The 22,106-nt window shown below is 37.0% G+C and overlaps 1 protein-coding gene across 19 annotated transcripts in view; it reads left to right on the plus strand.

The window, feature by feature from the left end:
• Positions 1 to 508: 508 nt before the first annotated feature.
• LOC108136066 (glutamate-gated chloride channel) overlaps positions 509 to 22,106 on the plus strand; it is a 53,990-nt gene continuing 32,392 nt past the window's right edge. For 5 of the 19 annotated variants that reach the window (XM_017257020.2, XM_017257019.2, XM_017257027.2 and 2 more), the window contains exons 1-2: positions 615 to 774; positions 5,612 to 5,969. The gene's annotated coding sequence lies outside the window, so the exon portion shown is untranslated. The other 14 variants (XM_017257023.2, XM_017257024.2, XM_041708007.1 and 11 more) reach the window with 11 other exon arrangements.

Here is a 22,106-nt window from a genome sequence, read left to right on the forward strand (position 1 = left end):
TTTTGTGGGTTGGCTATGCTTCCTTCAATGCCTTGCAAACTTTTGGCTGAAATTATAGTACTTTCACAAAGAAATCAAAGATGTAGTATACAATTTTTTATTTTCGCGTATGAAGTTCAAATATAGCTGTCAAAAACAAACTCAAAATGAGTTAGGCATCCAAAATCTAACAATACTCGTCACCCCACTTTTGAGTGGTGAGATCCGGATGCATTCCACTGTGCGCCGAGAATCCGCAACGAATTACGTCACTTGCCGCCATGTCTCTTTCGACACGGAGGCTGACCCTCGGCCATCAGCTGTTTTTACGGCCGAAGGTTGTCTGGGGGGCGGGGTGGGGTGTTAGTGGGCAAATGCCGCATGCACTGGCAGCAATCAGCTGTGGAGCTTTGGGGCACTCGGAAAGCTTCCCAATCCGGCGGAGCTTCGGAGAGAGCCGGCCGAAAGCTTTGGCTCCGAACGGAAAATAGGAGGCGACATCGAAAAGCAAGCGGCGCACCAGAGACCTTTCGGTGTTCGCCGCGCTTCGTCATCCTGCCTTTCCGCTTTTCCGAATCGAAAATGCGTGCCAAACTGCATGAAAAGGAAAACTTGGTCAGTTGAGGTCTCAGTTCGGGTCGGGTTTGCAATTCAACAGCACTGCGGAAGCGGAGAAAATTGTGTCGCCACAGCGGACGGGCCAAACAATAAGCCAGCGTAGTAATATCGACTTCACCGCCCTCGATATACTATATATATATATATATATATATATATATATTATAGATGATATTCGTAAGAAAACGGAATCGGAAATAATGCGAATATGCCTGCCCGTTGAGTGGCCAATAAATGTGTGTTGGGAAAATAGTTGAAAAACGCGTGGAAATTGCAGTGTGCGAAATTAAAAGTGCATTTGTGTTTTGAATTTTTAACGTCCCTCCCGTGTTTCCATTTTTTGCAGTGAGTGAGTGAGCGAGTGAGTTATGTAAAGCTCTGGTGTTGGGTTCTTTTGGTGTTTTTGTTGGGTGCGGAATAATAACCAACACCACTGCCACCAGCAGCAACCAAAACAACAACAACAACAACAATGGTCAATGGCAACTGCAAAAACAACAACGGTGAAGCGTGTGAAGCGACAATAAGCGTTGCAAGATTGAGTGGCTTAAAAAACAGTGGTTATTAAAAATTAAAGGCGAGAGAATTAGGATGCGAAAAATGAGATTTGAAACGAGGATTGTACTAGCGGTGGATATTAAGTATACGCACCCGTACATGGCTATTAATGTGTGCAAAAACTGAGAAACTCAAAGTTAATTCGGTTTTGCGTGCTAAGCGATAATAAACTTAAGTGGATTGAATAAATAAATAGTAAAAGTGTAATATGGAATATGAAAAAAAATTATAAAAAGTGGCTTGAAGGAAAGTTTTCAGAATTAAGATTGCAAATAATTGAACAAAATTAAAAGTAGAAAAACCAGTGTATAGCTCGCTCACCACACTTAAAAACAGTCAAAAATCTTAAAAACTTACTTATTTGAAGTAAAGATAAGGGTCGAATTAAGAAGAACTTGTACAAACAAGTTAAGTATACGCACCAGCGGCAATAAAAAAATTCTTTAAAATATTAATAATTTACCTAGAGAACAAAAATTATAATGTCAGATTAGTTTAAAACATGTTTTTTTTTACTTTTTACCCTTAAAATCAGTTACGTAAGATATTTGAAACTATTCAAAAGCTTAAACTGATTAATAGTATGTATTTGAATTTTGTAAGCCTTTATACAACTTTTTAGTTTTGTCGCCTCCAGCAAAAACAAACTTTAACTTACCAAATGACTGACTTAAGCCTGTGAAAGTTTATGCAAAACCCCCAAACTTTAGTCATCCCCCGCTGGGTAGATGTCAATCAAAAATCATTTGCAGTCGCTTTAATTCCATTGCAATCAGCCGATTGAATGAGCTGTATCATAACACAATCAGTTTGGGTATCGGCATCAATTACCAATTATAACTTGACAATAAAATCGCCAAGTGTCCGCATAAAGTGCCCAAAAGTCGCACACACACACAGCCGCCAATCAATTCGCTTTTAGCGGTCTCTCTCCGACTATTTTTAGTTGCACTTGCTTTCCTTTTTTTTTTTCTGTTTTTTGTTTTTTTTTTTTTTTACTTTACTCAATATTAGTGTCAAGGTGCAGCCAGTGCATAGAGACAGAGACGGGAATAGAATCTGAGAAAGAGACGGCGGCCGTCGAGCCAAAAGAACAAGTCAAGAAAACGCAAAAGAATCAAAGGGGTGTAGTAGGAGGGGAAGCCCCTTTTCTTGGCGGCGACGACATCGCGAGAAAGCAACACACGAAAAGGTGGCTATCAAAAAATAATAACAAAAACTACAACCAACCATGTGGGGATGGGGGGAGGGAGGGAGGGAGGGAAGGGGTGCAATAGGTGGGGTGGCTAGTGGGTGGCAGGGGGCTTATTTTGGGTGGGGGCCTCCTTCAAGACTTGTCACATCGAACAGAAAGAAATTGAATTTATGTCTTGGGTGGGTTGCCTTCAATGACAATTAGGCTGCTATAACCGCAGCTCTATATATGCTGCATGCCGGGCCAAAGCTAACGGTAAAGCTATAGCTATAGCTAATGCTAACTTAACGGAACCGAGGCGCGTGTTTCACTCGAAAGGTAAATCGCGTTAGCAGCAACAACAACAACAGCAACAAGGATACGCAGGACTCAGCTTTCAGGCTGCGACCCACATTACTTAAATTACGAACTACACGCAAAGTCGCCGAAAGCCCACACACAACTGGGAAAAGTCACACACGCTGGTTAGTCATTTCGTCATTCCGTCAGTCATTCCGTCAGTCATTCAGTTCGCCAGTCAGTCTGTCCATCAGTCCGTCACTCGTTCATGCAGTCAGTCAATCATTAGCCAAAATGCCTTATGAGTCAGCTAGTATGTGACCCACACTGGTAACAAAATCTAGAGCGTTGTAACTGAGGGTTTAACCCATTTCTATACAGATTTTATGAACCTTTAAAAAGTAAGGTGTGTTATTTTTTTTCGAAACGAATTTCTTGTTCTTTCTTTAAAAAAAACCAAAACAGTTATTGGTTAGGTTTCTGTTGAAATATTATATATATCATAATCTAATCAAAATTTGGAGTTATTTTGATCCTTCCCAAATGAGTGACAACATTTCTTTCTCGAAGAAGATGTTCTTGAACTTAAAATCTAGGCATTGAATAAATTAAATAAAGAATTCAATAAAGTATTCTAAAGCTCAATTTGAACATGTAATCATTTAATTTTAACACAAGATTTAACAAAAACCTTTTTCGATAAAAAAAAAACTCAACTTGGTTTGAAAATAATAACAGATTTTGATAGTTTCCTTATTTTTTCCTAGTGCAAAGTCCTCGTCCTCGAACATTGCGTGTTCTTGGGTGGAGCCTTCACCAAGGAAATGTGGATATGGGGCGGTACGAAGTGGCGGGGCCAGGAAGACATGTTGCATATTTCGGGGCGTGTTGGCTGCTAGACAAAAATGTCGTTTTCAACGAAATTCCCAGCATACCAATGCCGTGTTAAGGACAGACATTGAAACAGAGGCATTTGTCTGACCGCCACCCTCGCAGTAATGAGATGAAAAACACCAAAATATACTCAGCATATGTGTACCGACTAGCGGACGAATTTGTTTTCACAAAAAACACAATTAAATTAAATTTAGTGTTCCTTGTTTTTTCGTTTGTTAAATGCCGAACCATCATCACACTCACACATGATATTTTTGCTTGCCTTTGCTTTGATCTGCTGTTTCGCATTTTTGCATTTCTCTTTGCATTGCTTTGGTTTATTTTTAAAATCTTTCCTCAGAGCGTGAGAAAAATTGTCTGCTTCGTTACATTGTCTAACATAAATGATGCGAAATAAATAGATGATAAGGTTAAGACAGCGTTAGTTAATTATATCTTTTAGAAATAGATATAAACTTTCTTCCTAAAGGCCATTATGATATTAATCTTCCAAAAACTGCATTATAAACCCTTGGAAGTGTATAAATAGTTTCGGTACGGCACACGTTTTGTCGTAATTACTTAGCGATACGATGCAAATTGAATTCAAAGCCAAATGGGTTATTTCTGTTTCATTTTCTTTTATTTAAGCGCACAATTTTCACGCGAATATGCCTGGCAATAATCTAGTGCATAAATAAGTAGAAATAGTTCATTGAGGCAGAAGACAAACACGATTTTTTCAGCATTTGCCGTTCATATATAGAGGTATAGAGGCATGTAAACATACGCCAGTATAGGAAGTGCTAGAAATTATTTATTAATGAATCGCTGGGAAAAAGCGGGTGCCATTTGTGCACGGGTGGATGGAAACATTGAGGTGGTTGAGTCGGAACAAAATTAATAATAGTACAAATGTTATGAGGCGGGGAATTTAAAGTTTATAGTTAAGCAGTATATATGCTTTTAAATACTTAAGTCCAAAATATGTAATTTATATTTCAAAAATGTTTCTTTTTTTTAACACCTACTTGGATAGAATCACTTCATTTTGTTTTCACTTTCAAGTTTAAATTGTATTTTAGCTTAAACTTATCTTGGATATTTTCTTAAGCAATAGTAAAGTTTTTTTTTCATTTTATCTTTTCCGTTTTTTTTATTCTCCAAATGTATTTTGGCAACTATTAGTTTTATGCCAATGCTACATCAATTGGCCATATTTTAAAAAGTTTTAGAAGACAACTGAAAATCTTTGGAAGCACGGATCTTCGAACTTTCCCTCTTTCTCAGACTTTAGGTTATTTAAAAAAGCAACTTTATTTGCTCGACCTCTTCAACTCTACAAGATTCCATTATAAATTTCATCAAGACGTTCCCTGTCGCTCCCAAAGACTTTTATCTGGGCCCCAGCTTTACATCACTTTCCATAAGTTTTTCACCTCAAGGCAAGTGTTTTCCTGCTTTTACCCGCTGCCAACTAACTGCTCGGCAAATTGCTGCCACTTACATAAGCAGCTCGGCCATCACTTACTCAAAGAAATACAAAAAGTTTTTGGCCAGAAAGTGGTGCCAAATGAGCCACTGAGGAGGCAGAGTCGGTGGAACAAATCGAGGAAAACTTTAGCATACATCGCAGGGCATCGCAGTTAAAACTTCAAAGTAAACAAAACAATCGTAAAAGGCAAGAGCGAATATGGGAACAAAACAAAGCGAGAGAAACATAAAAAAGGGCAGAGCGAAATAACGAAAATCACATGGCCAAACATAAAGCGCCAAAAGTTGGCCAAATAAGGCGAAAATAAGAAATGATATAAAACTGGGTGGCCTTTTATTGTTGCTGTCGGTTGTTGTTAGTGGGGCGGAAGGTGGTGGTTTCAAAGGACCTAAAACCAACAGCAGTGCAAAAAATCAAAAGAAAAACAAGAGAAAAACGAAATATACATTTCAAAGTGTCGTACATCGTCGGTTGTTCGCGAGTGTTAGTGCGAAATCCTGTGTTTGCCGTTCGTCAGGCGATGCGATGCGTGTCCTTGCAACTTTCGCCCTTCGCCCCCTCTCGCTCACTCACTCCCCCTCTATATACGACCCTCTCGTTCACTCCCACAGTCCACAGCCAGCGGCAACTGCACATAAGTTGCAACAAGCAAAGTAACAACAACCACTAAAAAAAAATCGTAACAAAAAAGGTAGAAAAAAGGTAGAAAAAATAAACAACACAATATTGTAAGCGGGCTGAAAGGCGTTGCCAGATTGTTGGCCAACAACAACGACGACAGAAACAACAGTAACAACAACAACAACAACAACAACAGTTAACAACGCCACAACAATAGCCTAAAGGGCCAAATGAACGTTGTTGGCTAGTCCGTCTGTCGCCCGCTTGGTGGCGCTAGTTACTACAATAACAACAACTACAACAACAACAACGCTGCGTGCTGCTGCTGGAAATCCTGTCGCTAATTAGGTAAGTCACTACCATTCGGTCGCAAGGAGTGTGTCCTTTGCGGTCAGGAGGTGATGGGCATATTATTTCATTTCGGGGCCGGGCTCTGTAATTATGGCAATTTACGTCAGCCGCCAGGCGAGTGCAGCAAAAGTTACACATACGCCACGTGGCCACGAGACTATTTTAATCCTTAAACGTACATAATTTGTATACCCTCTCATTCATGGTGCTATTAGAAGAGAATTATATAAAGATAGCTTTGCTTACAACTAAAAAACATTAGAGCAAGACCAACATTTCTCTTGTCCTGGAATTTGATAGTGAAATTAAAAAAAATAGGTTTAAACTTCTCTATTCTATATTTTATTCCACGTATCCAATACGCTATAAATAATTATTTTTAATAATTTGTGATTATCTAAAAGTGTCGAATATCGTGTGCCTTACACTTGTTTTATTGAAGTTTAAAATTTTTGTGCTAAGAATTATAAAAAACAAATTTATTTGGTCGATTTTAATAATTAAATAATTTTATCTTTGTGATGATGATGATAATAATTTAGCTTAACACTTACTTTTTTAAATATTTAATTTAATGACATCTGAATGGATATTATGAGCAGATACTTTTGAAATTTTAACCGATACAAAATGGTATTTAACCTTTAGTACCTCCTTCTGCTGAAGTGTAGAAGCTTAAATTCGTTATTTTTTTCATCACCTTTCTTGCCTACGGCAGGCAATCGATGTTCAAAGCAAAACGAAAAAACTTTCAAACCGATTTCTCTTCATTTTGGATAAACCGCGATGCGCCAAATTGAATTTCCTGGTTAAAGTGCATCGAGGGAACCGAGGGGCGTATAATCATACACAGAGGTGAAATGACGCTGCAATGTTTGGCTTTCATTTCGTGTTGAATAGAATCATCCATTGCAATATGGATGCATGATAAATTACTTTCAATAATAAGTGTAAATCTGGTGTGCTTTATTTTTGCGTCTCTCATCCTATATAACTTAGTATTTTCTTTTCACGAAATTCAGTACTGAATGGATATTTAAGCAACACCGATAAATATTTTGGTTTGTGTGTATCTTTTCGTTGCGAGTCCTTGCCAATTCCATTTTTTTCAAAGATTAAACTGTATTTTTTCTCTCCGATTGTATAAATTCTTGTTGATTGTGGTGTTCCTCCTTTGACCTGTGAAATTGGGTTTATTAAACAAAAAAGAATATGGGAATTGGCTAACGAAAACAGAGCGACAAGGAACAAAAAGCATTTCCAGTTCGTGGGAATTGTTAATAAAAAGAAATTCATTTCGCACCTCATTGGCATACTATTTATTTTGTATGACAAACATGTTCCGTGTCCAAGCTGTCTTATGCGTAATATCTCTGGAAACTATATTCCACCAGGGAATGACATGCACTTGTATGTGGCTGTAAAATTCTGACCTACATACTCGTACAGGTAACTGAAAGCCAAAAACATTAAACACTGAGCGTGGGGAAAAGCGGAGGCGGCGTCCTGGCCAAATGGAAAATCAACAGCAAAGAGAATGAAAGGGCCAGCAGGCAAATAGGAGGAAATTCTGGGGCTAACTGGCATCGCCTTGCCGGGGATCAGGCGGACAATTGAATGGCCCGAAGGCAGCCCCAACTAGCTTGGCCTTTCCACAGAGGCTCTATTCTGCTGCCGTTCGCTGTATCCTTTCTGCTTTCGCGTTGGTCCGTTCCTTTGTTGTCACAACTGGACGAACATCACGGCAAAAGCTGACAACTTGGCTAGTTTATGGTCAAAACTGGAGGCTATACCTATCAAATATGTCGGAGCAGTGTACTTTAGGCAACAGTTGTTGCTTAAATCAGCGACAATTTTATTGAAGAAGTTAGCTAAGATAGATTTAGATTTGAGTTCAAATTATCATTTTATAAAAGATCTCAAGAAATCAAATCTCAAGAATATGGTAATTTTTCAAACACAGAAAGTAAATTTTTTTATTTACATACTTTTAGTATCTTTGTAAAATATTACATTTAAATTTTAACAATTATATTAATGATATGTAATTATTATTTCTGAATCAAAATCCAAATAAAACAGAAAAAAATACTATATTGTGAAGGCTAAAAAAATAAATTGTTTGTATTTATTTTAAAAATTAATAAATAAAAAAGCAGACTGTCAAAAATTGTATATGCTAACTCTGTTACCCACCTAAATCGAAAAACCATACAAATTGGCTTATGTGTGCTCAGTTCGGTATTTTTTGAATAAAGATATTTTTTACTAGGACCTTTAATCAAGGCGAATATCAGGTTTTAAAAGATTATATTTATTTTAATATTTAATGTGAGTGGCTCGGCTTTTTCAATCACTATAGGCCAACACTGAGCACTGGCCGTAAAGCTGCGGGGCTCTGGAAAAACGGCTCATCCTGTTGGCAGGACTATCTGCCGACTTATTGGCCCTGCAGTGGCAGCTGCATGTGTTATCCTTTTTATGTTTGGACAGTACAGGCCCGGCAGCAGGAAAACTGCACTTGTGCAACAACTATCTGCTCCGTTCCCATTCCCCCACCCTTTTCCCAGTTCCCTGTTTTCGCCTCTTGTGTGCACTCAATTTGGCCATTTCTTGCAACTCGGCGCTTTCTTTCGGGGATGGAAGCTGTGGTGAATCCTCCCAGAACCGCAGCCAGAACAAATTTAATCTATTCTGAAAGTTTTCCATGTGCGCCAAGGGAGCTGCAAGTGTTCGTGGCCGGAGGGCTTTTCGGGGCTTTCGTCTTGCCGAACGGGCTGCCAGAAAATGTGACAGCAACTAATTAAGTCAGTCGGGAAATTGCACTCGACATTTTCCGAGGTGGATAAGACGGAAGTGTTGGGTGATGTGGTGAGAGAGAATCGAGAGATTCGCACCCGAAAAGTGATTGCCTTAAGCTTTTTGACATGGCAAGACTCCAATGAATAGGTGCACAGAAGCAGAATGAAATTGGGGTCGATTTGATTTGATTTTGAAGCAATTACTAAGCGAATCAAAAACGAAAATACAATGCGGCACCACAGATATGCTTATTCTTTGGAGAGGACATTTTTAAATGTCCTAAAATGTGACAATACTGTCGGCAATTGTAATTAAAAGACCTGATAATCTGAGATATTTTTTGAGAACCTTAAAACTGTTTAATAGTTCTTTTAATAAAATGAAATTAATTTAAGATGAAAATAAATCAAACACTTTATTTAAACACTTTAAGTATACCAACTAAAATCTTAACTGTGTTTTCAAATCATTAAATGAGTCTAACTTTGAGACCTTACCTTTTTACCAATTGATTGCTGGTTAACACCCATTCAGGTTTAGTTCTAGCGCATTACGCATGCGACCCCGTGGCTTAGTGTCAAATTATCAGCTACTTATTATTATTACAGCTATTAGACCCGCTTTTCCACTCAGCGCCAGCCTTTCGAGCCCCAATCAATGTCAGCTGTTGTCGTTGTTAGCATTTTATTTGCCTTCTTGTTGGCTGGTTTTTTTTGTGCTTATGTAAACCCTGAAGAGCAGACAAAAGCCTGCCAAATAGCGCAAAATGTGCGCCAATTTAGTTGTCGTTTAATTTGATGGCACAGCCGATTTGGCAGGCAAAACGGCAGTGGAGGATTAGGCCGTAGCAATGGTGGCCACGTCATGAATGACTGCCCAGCAAATACCAAGCAGAAAAATTGCTGAGGAAAGCTGTAGCTCAAAAGACCGAAAATAAAAAAAATACACAAAAAGAGGGAAGTTCCCTATCGAACGGCAGCAGAACGAAAATAAAAGTGACCAGCAATAAAAAGCTGAAAGCAGCACACAAGAGCATATATAACAGAAGCACAGGGACAGAAATAAAATCTACTGGCCAAATTCTATATCCCAAGCCGCAGACTTAGTACTGGTTTTACAACTTTGCATAAGTATATATAGCATATTTTTAAATAAATTTGTATTTTATCTTATATCATTGTTTCTTTAAAGAATAAATTAAAGTTTAGGAATTTTTAGAAATATTTTAATAGCCCAACATATGAAGTAATTTTATATCGTTTTGTTTTCCTTAGAGTTTACAAATAATGTTTGCAATATTTTTTTAAAGAATAAATCGGCAGTCCAATTTGATAATTTAATTAGGTTTGACTGTGTATAAAAACATAAACTAAAAACTCACCTAATTTAATTGAAAGGGCGTCCTAGTGCGTTGCGTGTCATTCACATATATTTAGTGTCTAGGCCTAAGGTCGAGGAATAGAGTTTGAGGGGGAAACAGATAAATAGAAGGACAGAGATGGACACTAACACTCTGAATGTTCGCAAATAATGCAGACCATTACATTAATGACTGCGGCAAAAAGTCGAAAAAGCGCCAAAAAGTCCACCCAGCAGTCGAAAACAGGGAAAAACAATGAAAAGGAGCCAGAAAAAAAAACGAGAAAATCGAAACGTTATGAGGTCATTTTAATTATTTATGTGTGCGTGTGGCCACTGGCCAGCCTAGAAGTACGGATGGACTTTGCCAAGGTTACGGGTCCAATAGGAGCTCGCCAGACGAAAGATTTCATTTTATTTCCACCATTATGTTTGCCGAACTCTTTAAGCGGCTTTCGACTGTGAAGGAGGGCATTACTCATGGCTTGACCCAGATATCTCAACATATTGAGTGGGTTTATTTGGCCAAAACTATAACTGGGACATGGCGTTCTCTTCTTATATGTGCGTGCTTGGAAATTTTGATTTCTGCCCTGCCAAATTTAGATTTATGACTTGTCCTCAGTTTGGTAGTTAGACCTTGTACTAAGATTTATAAGCTGGTATGTGGGAGTTCCTTCAATTGGCATTTGTTCAGCTGGCAAAACATCTGTGTAACGTTGCTTTCGGAAATCCAAAAAAAAGAAAAGAACCCTCAAGTAAATTAAGAGCATAGGTCCTATCTTGTTTATGCGATCGATGCTAAGCAATGTGGAAAATTGCGTATACGTCATGTCTGCTTCTTGCAGCTCAACGACTTGAAAAATGGCACAGAAAACGTCTCAATTTGCCATCAAAAATATATTTGCATGCCTGTATTCAAAAGCAATTTCCCCCTTTTTATCTAGAAGTTGTTTTAATGCAGACAAAATCCATTTTGTGTGCTAGACGAGACGTTAGCAACTTTTTGGGCATGCACAGCATTGACATCCTAAGCATCCCCCATATAGTATATTTTTTCTTTTTCCATCCGCCGTACGTTTGCATACATTAGCCGATTCTCGATGCTTTTCAGCCACATTACTCTGTGTTGTTGGCCATAAAACGAGTATGTGCGAACTGTGTACATGTCCATAAAGCCATGGCAATAAATTCAGCTTCATTAGCCTAGAAGGCAACTGAAGAACTTTTTGAAAACAAGATTTAATAGCTCTATGTTAAAATATACAAATATTACTTTAAGTTTGTTCTAGATTTAAATTTATTTAGTTTTTCTAACAAAATAAAACTTTTAAGTGGCCAGGCAGACAGCACTCGAAACTGGTCTTTTCAAATATAACATAAACTTTGATATAGATTTAAATTCATTTAGTTTTTTGAACAGAATATAACATCTAAGTGGCCAGGCATACAGAACTCCAAACTGGACTTTCCAACATTTGCATACTTTTGAATCTGATGTGATGTTCAATTCTGTGGTTATATATAGTAGTCTCTCGGTGCGCATTGTCACTACATGTACTGCGGTCCATATTGATTTCAAAAATTTCAGTGGCCTCGTAATATTGTTTTTTTAGAATATTATTAGCTTTAACCTCTTTTTAGTAAAGCGCAAAATTCCACTATACATCCGTTGCTAATATCATAACTGCGTAATTTGGGTCTAGTTTCCTGATCCATTCGTCTTGGTGCCAAAAGTTAGAAAAATTAGCCGAATTAACCTAAATATTAAGTTAGCCTAGTTTTGGACGCGTGCAAAGTTAACATCATTAACACTAATCTGCTGGGGAAAACCCCAAACTGGGAAAATGGAACCGTGTCAAAGTCTGCGAAAAGAAACAGAATTATTACATTTTTGTTTTGTTGATTATGTAACATAATTGACGACAATATTTCCCTATAGAGTTGGAAGAAAAAATGCTAATGAAAAACTAAGAAAACGACAAGCAGGGCGAAGGCAAACATGGCCCAACAATTCTGACTCATGGCGACTCCGTATTAGCGGGGCGGAAATGCCAGGACATCCGGTGCGGTGGCTAAGCCTACAAACGCACCACCACCACACTCAAGGGATTAAATACAGAGAAACAAATATCCTGAATTCGAAACAGAAGGGAGGTGAATTCAATGCCAATGCCGATTTCTCAATTTGGTTTTGCACCCCAACTTCGCCAAAATGAAAGATAAAGCTAAAAGACATAACGTTTAGACTGCTGATGGCCCAAGATATTAATTTACTGTTGATTCCGAACAATACGTGTGTTGGTCAAATTTAACATGTTTTTGAGAGAAAAATATAAAAAAAACCATTCCTGCCAATCGGTTGAAAATTTTATGTGACATTCTCTATAAAAATTATTATTTACTTATTTAAGGATTCGTTAAAAAAAAAACAGAAGCACACACAAAACACATAGTTATTTGCTTTTTAAATGATGTTAAATAATATTCACAGCCTTAATTTACACTTAATATTTTATTTTTATTTTCAAAGTAATATTTGTATATTTTAACATTTTTTCTAAAAAGAAATGATTTGACTTTTATTAAAGAAAACATAATAGAATAGCTTAAAAAATGTAAGTTTTAGTACAGCTGAGAATTAAACGTATCCTTTGGTTTAAAAAAAAAAACTTTTTCTAAATATTGATTTTTCTAGGTTTCAGAGCTAATTAATTGTAAATAAGTATTATGGTTTAGTAAGGTATGATTTTCAACTAGGTTACCAATTTTAGTTATGATTTTGGCCAAAAAAAAGAGGTAAAATCATATCAATCAGATAGACACCTCAATTGATGGACATGAAAAACATATTTAGTTGTTCTCAGTGCGCGTGGTGAAAGCGAGCGAAAAAGCTCGTTGCTTTCCTTTGTGGCTGGGCGCCTGTTACCCGGGAAGTTGCGACGAGAGCCCGAAGTTGGCCTCGGCTTTCTTTGGCCCAAACGTAGCGGCTGAAGTGGCGAGTGCAAGTGAATAATGGCCGTCTTGACTGCAGTCAAGTCGGGCATATGGCTCACAAGCAATCAGTGTCAGTGCCAGTGCCACGGGCAGAAACGAGAACCAAACCAGAATCGGAATCAGAATCAGAATCAGAAACAGAAACAGAGTGAGAGTGAGAGGTGAAGCTCGAAGGAAGCCGAGCGGCGGGCCAAGTTTATTTGCAGGTACTAAAAGGGCATAAACCAAATCAGGAACGGACGGACGTGGTGGGAACTCGGAGAGTGAAGTGCACTGGATTGGCCGTCCCCCCCTCCTTCGCCTGCCGCCAGTTTCAGTTAGCTCAATGTCCAGCTCAGTGGAGCGTTTGGTCAAACAGAAATTGATTTGTTGTTTTTGCTGCTGCCGGCATATACATACTATATACATATCTATATTTGCTCGATATTTTTTGCCGTTTTCTTTGCCAGAACCGAAATGAAAACGATACCTGGTCGTAAGCCCGTTGGCGAGGGAATATACAGCTGTCATTGTATGAGTTTTCCAATAGGGACATATCAAATCTCGGAGATTCCAATAAACAGAACATGCAAATCAGGAGAGAATAGTGAAATTTTTTGCTTACCTGGGGCGACTATAGATTGCTATTGCGAATATTTTATAAAATACGTGTTTTTCAAGCTAGTTAACATAGAAATTTAAAATTGCTTACACTGTAAAAAAATATGTATTATATCCAAATATTTTGTACTCAATTTAAATAATTTTCGCTTCAGTTTTCATCATTTGAACATATTAAAAACATTTTTTCATTTGACTATTTTCGGAATTTATTTCAATATCTGAGAATTAAATTCAAATTGTTACCATATACATATGTATTAACAATTTTAAATCTAAAATTTGGATTGGTTGCCACATTTTTTTTAATTATAAGGAGTATTGACTTTAAATCCCTGAACCTTTATACTTCTTTTTTGAACTTAAGGTCGTATTATTGGAATATATGTAAGCATAAAAAGAATGGGTTCTGCCAAATATCACATACTTTAAAAAAATTAAGCATGTCCGGCCATGTAATTTATGTAATTTAAAGTTTAATTAATGTTGCACAAGACATAGTACAACTCTTCAGGCTGAAAGTCCTTTGCTTTTCGGCCTGACACCGATGTATAAAAAAAAGTGAGAAATATCGGCCAGGGGGATGCAAAACTTTCACATTTCGCGCTCAACGTAAATTATGCAAAACTTTCACCCTTGGCCGTCACATAACAAGGCAGGCAGGCATCATATGTCACAGCTTAAATGAGTTACCCCTTCCGTTCCTCCTGCGATTTTTACGTTGGTGCAAAGGAAATTTGCGCTGAAAAAATAAGTTTCGAGTGCAGGGAAAATATGCGGGAAATGATAAAGTGGGGTGATGAAAAAAATTCGAAGCCCAGCGAAGGGAGTTGCATTTTACAGCCACTTTGGCAGGCGACACGTTGACAAGTCAAATGATGGCGTTTATTGAAATATGGCTCAAACCGTATTGACTCAAATGCGATATGTGGCCCTTTAATCTTGGCTCCTGGATGCGGGTTATATGCCATCAAAAAGAAGCAAAACCAGCAACAGTCTCGAGCAGGTAAGAAGTCAAACTCATTGAACATTCAGGGCGGTGAAGGAGGAAATGAGGACAGCGTGTCATCTGCAGGGCGTTGAAATCCAAGCCATGCTTTCAATACAGCAAATTTCGTTTACATTCCCCTCAACACGACATAGTTGTGTGTGTGTGTGTGTGTGTGTTTAGATTATTATGCAGAGCTTCAACAGCAGGAAACTCAAATATGCTCTCAGTACCAAGGATCCTAACTCCTGGCCCACGTTTTCCTTCGCCACATGCTGTGCTACAATATTTGCTGCGTACCAGGAAAATGGTGTATGGTAATAAGTTGGTGCAATACAGACATATGTATGAACGCATGTGAGATGAGAATATTTTAGAGATTTTCCGAGTTCATTCTTATTCGCACTTTGATGTTGCATTCGCCGAGTTACGTGAGAACTTTATTTTATCTATTCTTAAGAACTTTAGGAATCACGGACGAAAAAATAAAAAGGAACGTCATTTTTTTAGAGGCCGTGAAAAATATAAACTAAAACTAGATTAATTTATTTACTATATTTATTTATTAACTTACCTTCCTATAACAAAATGTTTCTTAAGATTGAAATTTGTGACTTATATATAAAAAGGTAAAACTAAAATTAAACAATTTAATTTTTTTATTATAAAATTTATCCTATGATTGACATTTTCTTTTCAATTGAAAAAACTTAAAAAGTATTTTCTATAATTTATTAACACAAAATACAATTTTAATATTTTTTAATGCACTAATGATTAAATTTCTCATCAATAATTTGTTGCTCTTCATATTTAATAATGTCAATGCTGCGATTTTTAACCACCGCTTTTCCATTATCGTTTAATGCAATACAATTACTTTTAATTATTTTATTATGTAAACATTTCGGTGGTCCAGTCCACAGCGGACACCCGTGGAAACCCATTTAATTGATATAAACATTGTATTTTAATTGCCTTAAATGCCAAATGAACCGGTTGACTTTATTACCAAACAGTTTGACGTGTGTTTTTGTTTCATTTTGGTTTGTTTTTTAATTAAAATTCAATCATAGTGAACCCTAGTAACGAGAAAATGGGCAACGAAGCGTTGTTCTGCATGAAATGCGGATTGTGGTTAGTGGCGGGTTGATTAAATCGTGTCATGGTCTACATGGGATTAGTGCATTTAATTTTTGGTAAATTAGCATTCCTATAGCTTGTCACTTCCGATTCGTGATCGGGACAGAGGCTAAGTGACCCACATAAGGGCACCCCGTTCCCTTGGCCACACACCATACACCAAATATCCTGTGGAAAGGACCGCATGCATTAGGCCGAATCGTGCGTCATTTTGGGCATTAGAATTAATCCACGGACACGCAAGGATAATCGCTTGGATGACACGTTTTTTATGGTTAGCTAGAGCCTGTAAGCGAAACTATGGCCGGGATTTTGAGATGAGAACGCGTGACTAAGAGGTCTGCGAGTACTGGTGCATGTTACGTATACGCCACCTTAGCCACGCTGTTCTTTGTATGGCAAATTGACTGCAGTCGCTGCAAATTTCAATTTTCAGCGCCATAATTGGCCACCTAATTATAGTAGCTAACGGCACACGGGGCCTGCCTGGGCATTAAAAGTAATCGCCTCTTATGAATAATATCCCCGACAAGGACTCCACCCAGCACTATTGAAATGCTAATCATAGCAATGTCCTTTGTACACAAACGTATTATATTTACGTTCGTTTTCTTAATTCCTCGTCACTCGTGCAAGTTTGTTTTCCACTTGAATCTTGGCCAAAAAAGAAGTGCATGTACGTGTGAGAAAGTGGCAAGTGTGAAAACTGGGGGGTCACCCAACTACGTCACGCATGTCCTTGCACGGAAATGTGAAAACTTTTTGTAGATTTCTCCTCTGCTTTCCGTTAGTCTGGTAGTTTTTTTTTTTTTGCACAAACAAAGGTTGTGCATAAAACTAATTAACTTTGCTATTTGCCGACTGCAGGGGGAATGTTACTGCTCCTGCAGAATTTATTATTGGCTTTGAGTAATCAAATTAGAATTACCATTTAAAATACGACAAAAAGATATAAAACTGATCTGTCGCTATGATTTAAAATTAAGCTTTTGGGACCTCTTGCCGAACAAAAACAGATAACATTATACTACGCAGCGATATTCCTTTTAATTTAATACGAAAACCAAATAAATTTATTTCCCTCAATAAAACAACATGAAATAGTTGACAGTTAAAAAGTACGGCTTGTTGGCTTAAATAGATAAACATTTGAACGGTTTCACAATTCTCTGACAGAAAAAACTTGCCATTAATTTAAAACAATTCTCTGGGAATGCTCGCAAACAAAATTAATATAAATTAAATGCAAGTGCATTTGATCTTAATTAAAGTGTCAAACAAAATGAAATTTATTTTATTAAACCATATAATTACAAAAATTTGAACTGGTCAAGACAGTCCAAAATTTTCACAGCTATCTATTTAAAAATAATGATTATATTGTTGATTTTTAAATAGTTTTCACCTCCAAACTATTAGTCCTCAAACCCCACAAACAATTTCACGACTTGCAACCAATTAGCGGCCAAAATACATCGACAGCAAATGCAGAATAAATATTTTCGTAAATAGACAAACAGCACACAATAGGCGCAAATATTTGGCAACGAAAAAACTGAGCATTAAAATAGGCAGAATTTCGATGGGAAAATCGATAGATGACCCCGCAACAGCAATCTCCGCTGCCCCGCAGATGTGGCCAAATAAAATGCTGGATAAACAAATTCAAACAGTTACAAAGCCAATTTAGACGGTTTCGGCGCCCTCGTCCATTTGGCTGGCTTGATTGAGCCATGTCCGCCGGCCATATCCGCATATCCGTGTGCTCCTGCGAGGGATTTTAATCATGCACGTATTTTGAAGCTTTCCGCTTTCCGCTATCCAGCCACGAACGCCATAAATATCCATCAATATGTGAGCAAGCCACTTTCGGCTTTCCCCGCTCCTCAGCGCCATGAACTATGAACTCCACGGGCACCCGAGGCGAAATGGCAGCAAAAACAAAAAACTGTCATTAATATATTTATGTGTGGAGAAGCCACATAAAAGCAGTGCACACTTAATTGCACAAATTGTGAACTAGATTCTAGCAAATTACATCCACACAGCTTTATGCATTGATAATAAATTCAATAATAATTTAAGCAAATTTTCACTTAGCTGTACGTTTTATTTAAATTAAATTCCATATTGCTTTATAATCAAAAATTATTTAGGTATTGCGTGAAGTAGTGAAGTAAACTACATGTTTAAAATATTTTGTATATATATTACAAATTGTATTTTAATATATCCATGATATATGATAAACTAATTTATAATTAAGCTGAACATTTAAACAAATGTTTTCCGGATCAATATATTTTAATTAAATGTTTGTATGTATGGCAAGTGTACGTTTATGTATTGGAAAGTGGAATATCTATATATTTTAAAAAATCGGTTGTAAAGGCTTTATGGGAATTCATAAAATCACTGCTTTAACCACCCTGTTTTCGTTAAGCAACACGTTTTATTTATGGGTAAACCTCAAAGCAAATCCGCCGAATTTTCGTGTTGCTCTCACCTTTTGCCACAAACTCTGGCAAAGTCTGCTCTACTTTGGCCACCCCTTTATCATTCACTTTGTCTATCTGCGTCTGGCTCAAAAACTTAACCCTATTCCGTGAGCCCTGCTCAAATATCCTGGGGCTGTGCCCCACAAAGAAAACAACAAACCAAAAAGGGGAAACAAATAATAAAAAATGTTGCAAAAGCAAAGCTACGGGAAGGGGAAAAAGTGTTAACAAGCAGCGAATAAATTATTAATTAAGTTGCTGTACCCGCTCAGTCTGTGCAATTTGCTATATTAAATGAAGTGCAACTGAAAAAACTGCCTTTGCCTGGACATAAATTTATTTTCTCTGGCATTTGACATAAATTTATTTTATATCCATGTGAATTGGCCTCTTGCAGAGGCCTAATTATTTAATCAATATATGCCCATAAATTTTGCAAGAGCTCTCAGGCATAGAAACAAGATATATGAATGCCCATACATAGACTGGTGTTTGTGTGGCCCCAATTGGTTCAATTAGTGAAAGTAAAACAAAAGTTAAAGTTCCCACATGCTAAACTGCAAGGTCTGCCATATTTCAGGCAGGCTTCCCTACAATTACAATTAAAACGAACTATATAATTAAAGGTAAACGACTTAGCCAGACAGATCCTGAAAGCCCTGGCACCTGACAACAAGTCATAGCTGTTGTTGTTTCATTTAAAGCAGTTTATGGGAATAATATCATTAAATTTGAATGTAGTATATAAAAATATAGTATATTTCCGATTGAAACAAGAATTCATTGCCACTTTTGCAGTGTTAGAAAAGATACTATTTATTTGGATCTAGGTAGAGTATAAGGTATTTGTGAAAATAAGTACTTAAAAAAGGTAGAGTATAAGATATTTGTGAAAATAAGTACTTAACAAAGGTAGAATACACATTTTTCAAATATCTAGTCAAGGTAAAAGGTACAAAACATTAATTATATTGTTTTAAAAACTTATCATTTTGAGGTCAATAGGTTCTTTTCGAAATTACAGTTGAATTATACGCCCTGGCAATTAATTCTGGTTGCAGAAAAAAGTAAAAATAAACATTATTCTATCTTGCATGTGTGTTGAATGCTTTTTTATTGGGATACTTGCTGATTGAAAACTGAAATAAATGCTAATATTTTAGATAAACATCTTTACCTAGGTCAGGTAAAAATAACCAAAAAAATGGTATGGTAGGTACTTGTATTTGTCTTAATTACTGGTGACGTCTCACCAATCCCCATGATTCATATGTATGTTATAGTATAAAATCTCAAAACTATTTAATTATTTCCTTTATTGGGGGTTACGAAAATAATAAAATCATATAAAATAATGAATCTCTGGATGGATACTTTTTCGTAAATTATATCAGATTAATGACATTTCCAATTACAAATAAGCTTAGCATTTTCTGATAAAATACCCAGATAACTTTAATGTTTCATGTGTTTGTCTTTATAGTGACATCCTTGCCAATCCACATGATTCATATGAATTAAATTAGTATTTAAATATATTGTGTTTGGCTTTAGTACCCGACCACTCTCCAAAGCAAACAAATGGGTTGGCATTTCATGTGAAATGCTATCAGGCTAGCCTAAATCTTAAGCCTCAGTTGGGGGCGAATCCTCGTGGCAGGTTTGTAAATCGTTTTGCTGGGGAAAGGCCTATACTATCTGTACACAATTATAACAAAAGCGCGACCTTTAAGCACATGTCCCTCAGTTCTAGCCCTTTTATCCGACTTCAACTCGAACTCCTGGCCCAAGTCTACCTGGAAAAACGTTTCGAGGCAAAACTTGGGCACTAAAAATGCGTGCGTGCCTTGATATTTTCTTTTTTTTTATCGATTTGCATATCTAAATTTAGTCAGGCGACATATAATGCCATGCAACACACACAGTGTGTGTTGGCATGCATATATAGTATGTTTATTATATACATGCGGAGGCCAGGGAGCACGACCACACGCACTAATAAATATTGCATTGTGATACTGGGTACGGGAGTCCATTCAGTTTGAGGAGTCGTGGCTGCCGTAATTAAAGTCCTGCCACCATCTGCCTATTTCTATGCCTTGGGGCTACAATTAGATTTCGGTGTTAGGTGTACAGTCTGTTCACATGTATATTTACACTAAGAAGAAAAAATTTTGAAACAAGTAACTGAATACGTAAAATTATACAAATCAAGTATGTTAACTAATCGGAGTGAAGTAATATAGTTAAGAACCTAACTTGAATTGCTACAATTTGTAGTCTTTAGGAAATTATTTTGTTCGGAAGGCATTTCAAAATTGACATTTTACAGCTTAATTCTGAAATGTTAAACCATTGTTTAAACCAACTAAAACAAGTTTCAAAATCAAAGTGTCCTTCACACCTCAACGCTCAAATTGTTTCTACCAATTTCAGTCAATCTTATATTTAAGTCAAAGCTTAAAAGTTTATTAGTTACTATCTGAATTATTGTACTAGAATTTTTGTACTAGAGAGCAAGCAATTCTCCGAGTGGACGTGAAAACACGACCTCAGATTGGCCGGCAAATGCCTTGGTCACCTTGAACCACCGCCTAAGGGAGACAGAAGGATAAAGGACATCGCAGGGAGCTGGCAGCAGAGCGGAGGCCATGATAAATGAGCTACGTTAACTCATGTGGCAAATGTGACATGTGCTCCGGCACTTTTATTCTTTGTGTACCTGAGCTGGTGTGTGCTGATTGCCGTGTGAGTCCGTGGAGAGACAAGCGCTAAAATTACCATGCCGCAGTCCCCCGACAGCCGTCCAGTGGTCTTGGCCCGGATCAACATGGCCCACTCGGACCACCGACTATCCATCCATTCCGAAGTCCCAAGTCCGAAAACCTGAAGGCTAATAGGTCAGTTTAGCTGGCCGTTGCATGAGAATTATGGTTCATTTTGGCTGCCACGTTGCGGAAGTTATTAACTCGTTTGATTGAACTTGGCCATAAGTGATTTAGGACGTGTGGTCATGTGCGCCAAGTCCAAGTTGATGGCTTAAGTGTATTAAATAAGTGGAGGAAATTTCCATTTTGTGTACATGCCTTAAGCAAGATATTGATATTGGTTTTGCATCCGGAAAGTCAGAATCATATACAAACGCAAGGCAATTAAGTGCGCACTCTTAACTGGCTAAAATTTTAATGCAATTTTGTGTTTTCGAGAAAAAGACTTCGACTTTTCTTTGCTGATGCTTTTAAAATTTGCTTGTTATTAATCATAATTCCTTGGGAGATTTTTGGCAACGCAGTAAAGAATATGGTTCTAGATATCAAAAGTCTTTTATTAATCGAATAAAGCTCTCTGTGGCTTAAATTTTCAAACTGCAATTAAAATACGTATCATCTTTAGTCATTGATTTTATTTATTTATTTGTTATTTTAGACTAAACGACAGCAGTATTATGTTGTCTTTTAATAAAATATGTATACTATGATTTTGTGTTTTAAAATTTGTTTTTCTTGTTGAAATATTTGTGTACTTTTTATATATTTAAAACAAAACTATTTGTAACTAGTTTCCTTTCTAAAAAATATTTTTTTCTGCAGCCTATTTATTTAATATGCAACTACGTATTATATCAATAAATAATTGTATACTTTCTTCAGCTTTTTAAACTCAAAAAAAGCATTGATAAAAACTTTGTGTTCTTGGAAGTTTAAGTTTTGTGTTTTTTTTTTTTTTGGTTCCCCGGTCAGTTTTGCG

This window comes from Drosophila elegans, unplaced genomic scaffold (assembly GCF_018152505.1).
Source record: "Drosophila elegans isolate 14027-0461.03 unplaced genomic scaffold, ASM1815250v1 contig_208, whole genome shotgun sequence".
NCBI lineage: Eukaryota > Metazoa > Arthropoda > Insecta > Diptera > Drosophilidae > Drosophila > Drosophila elegans.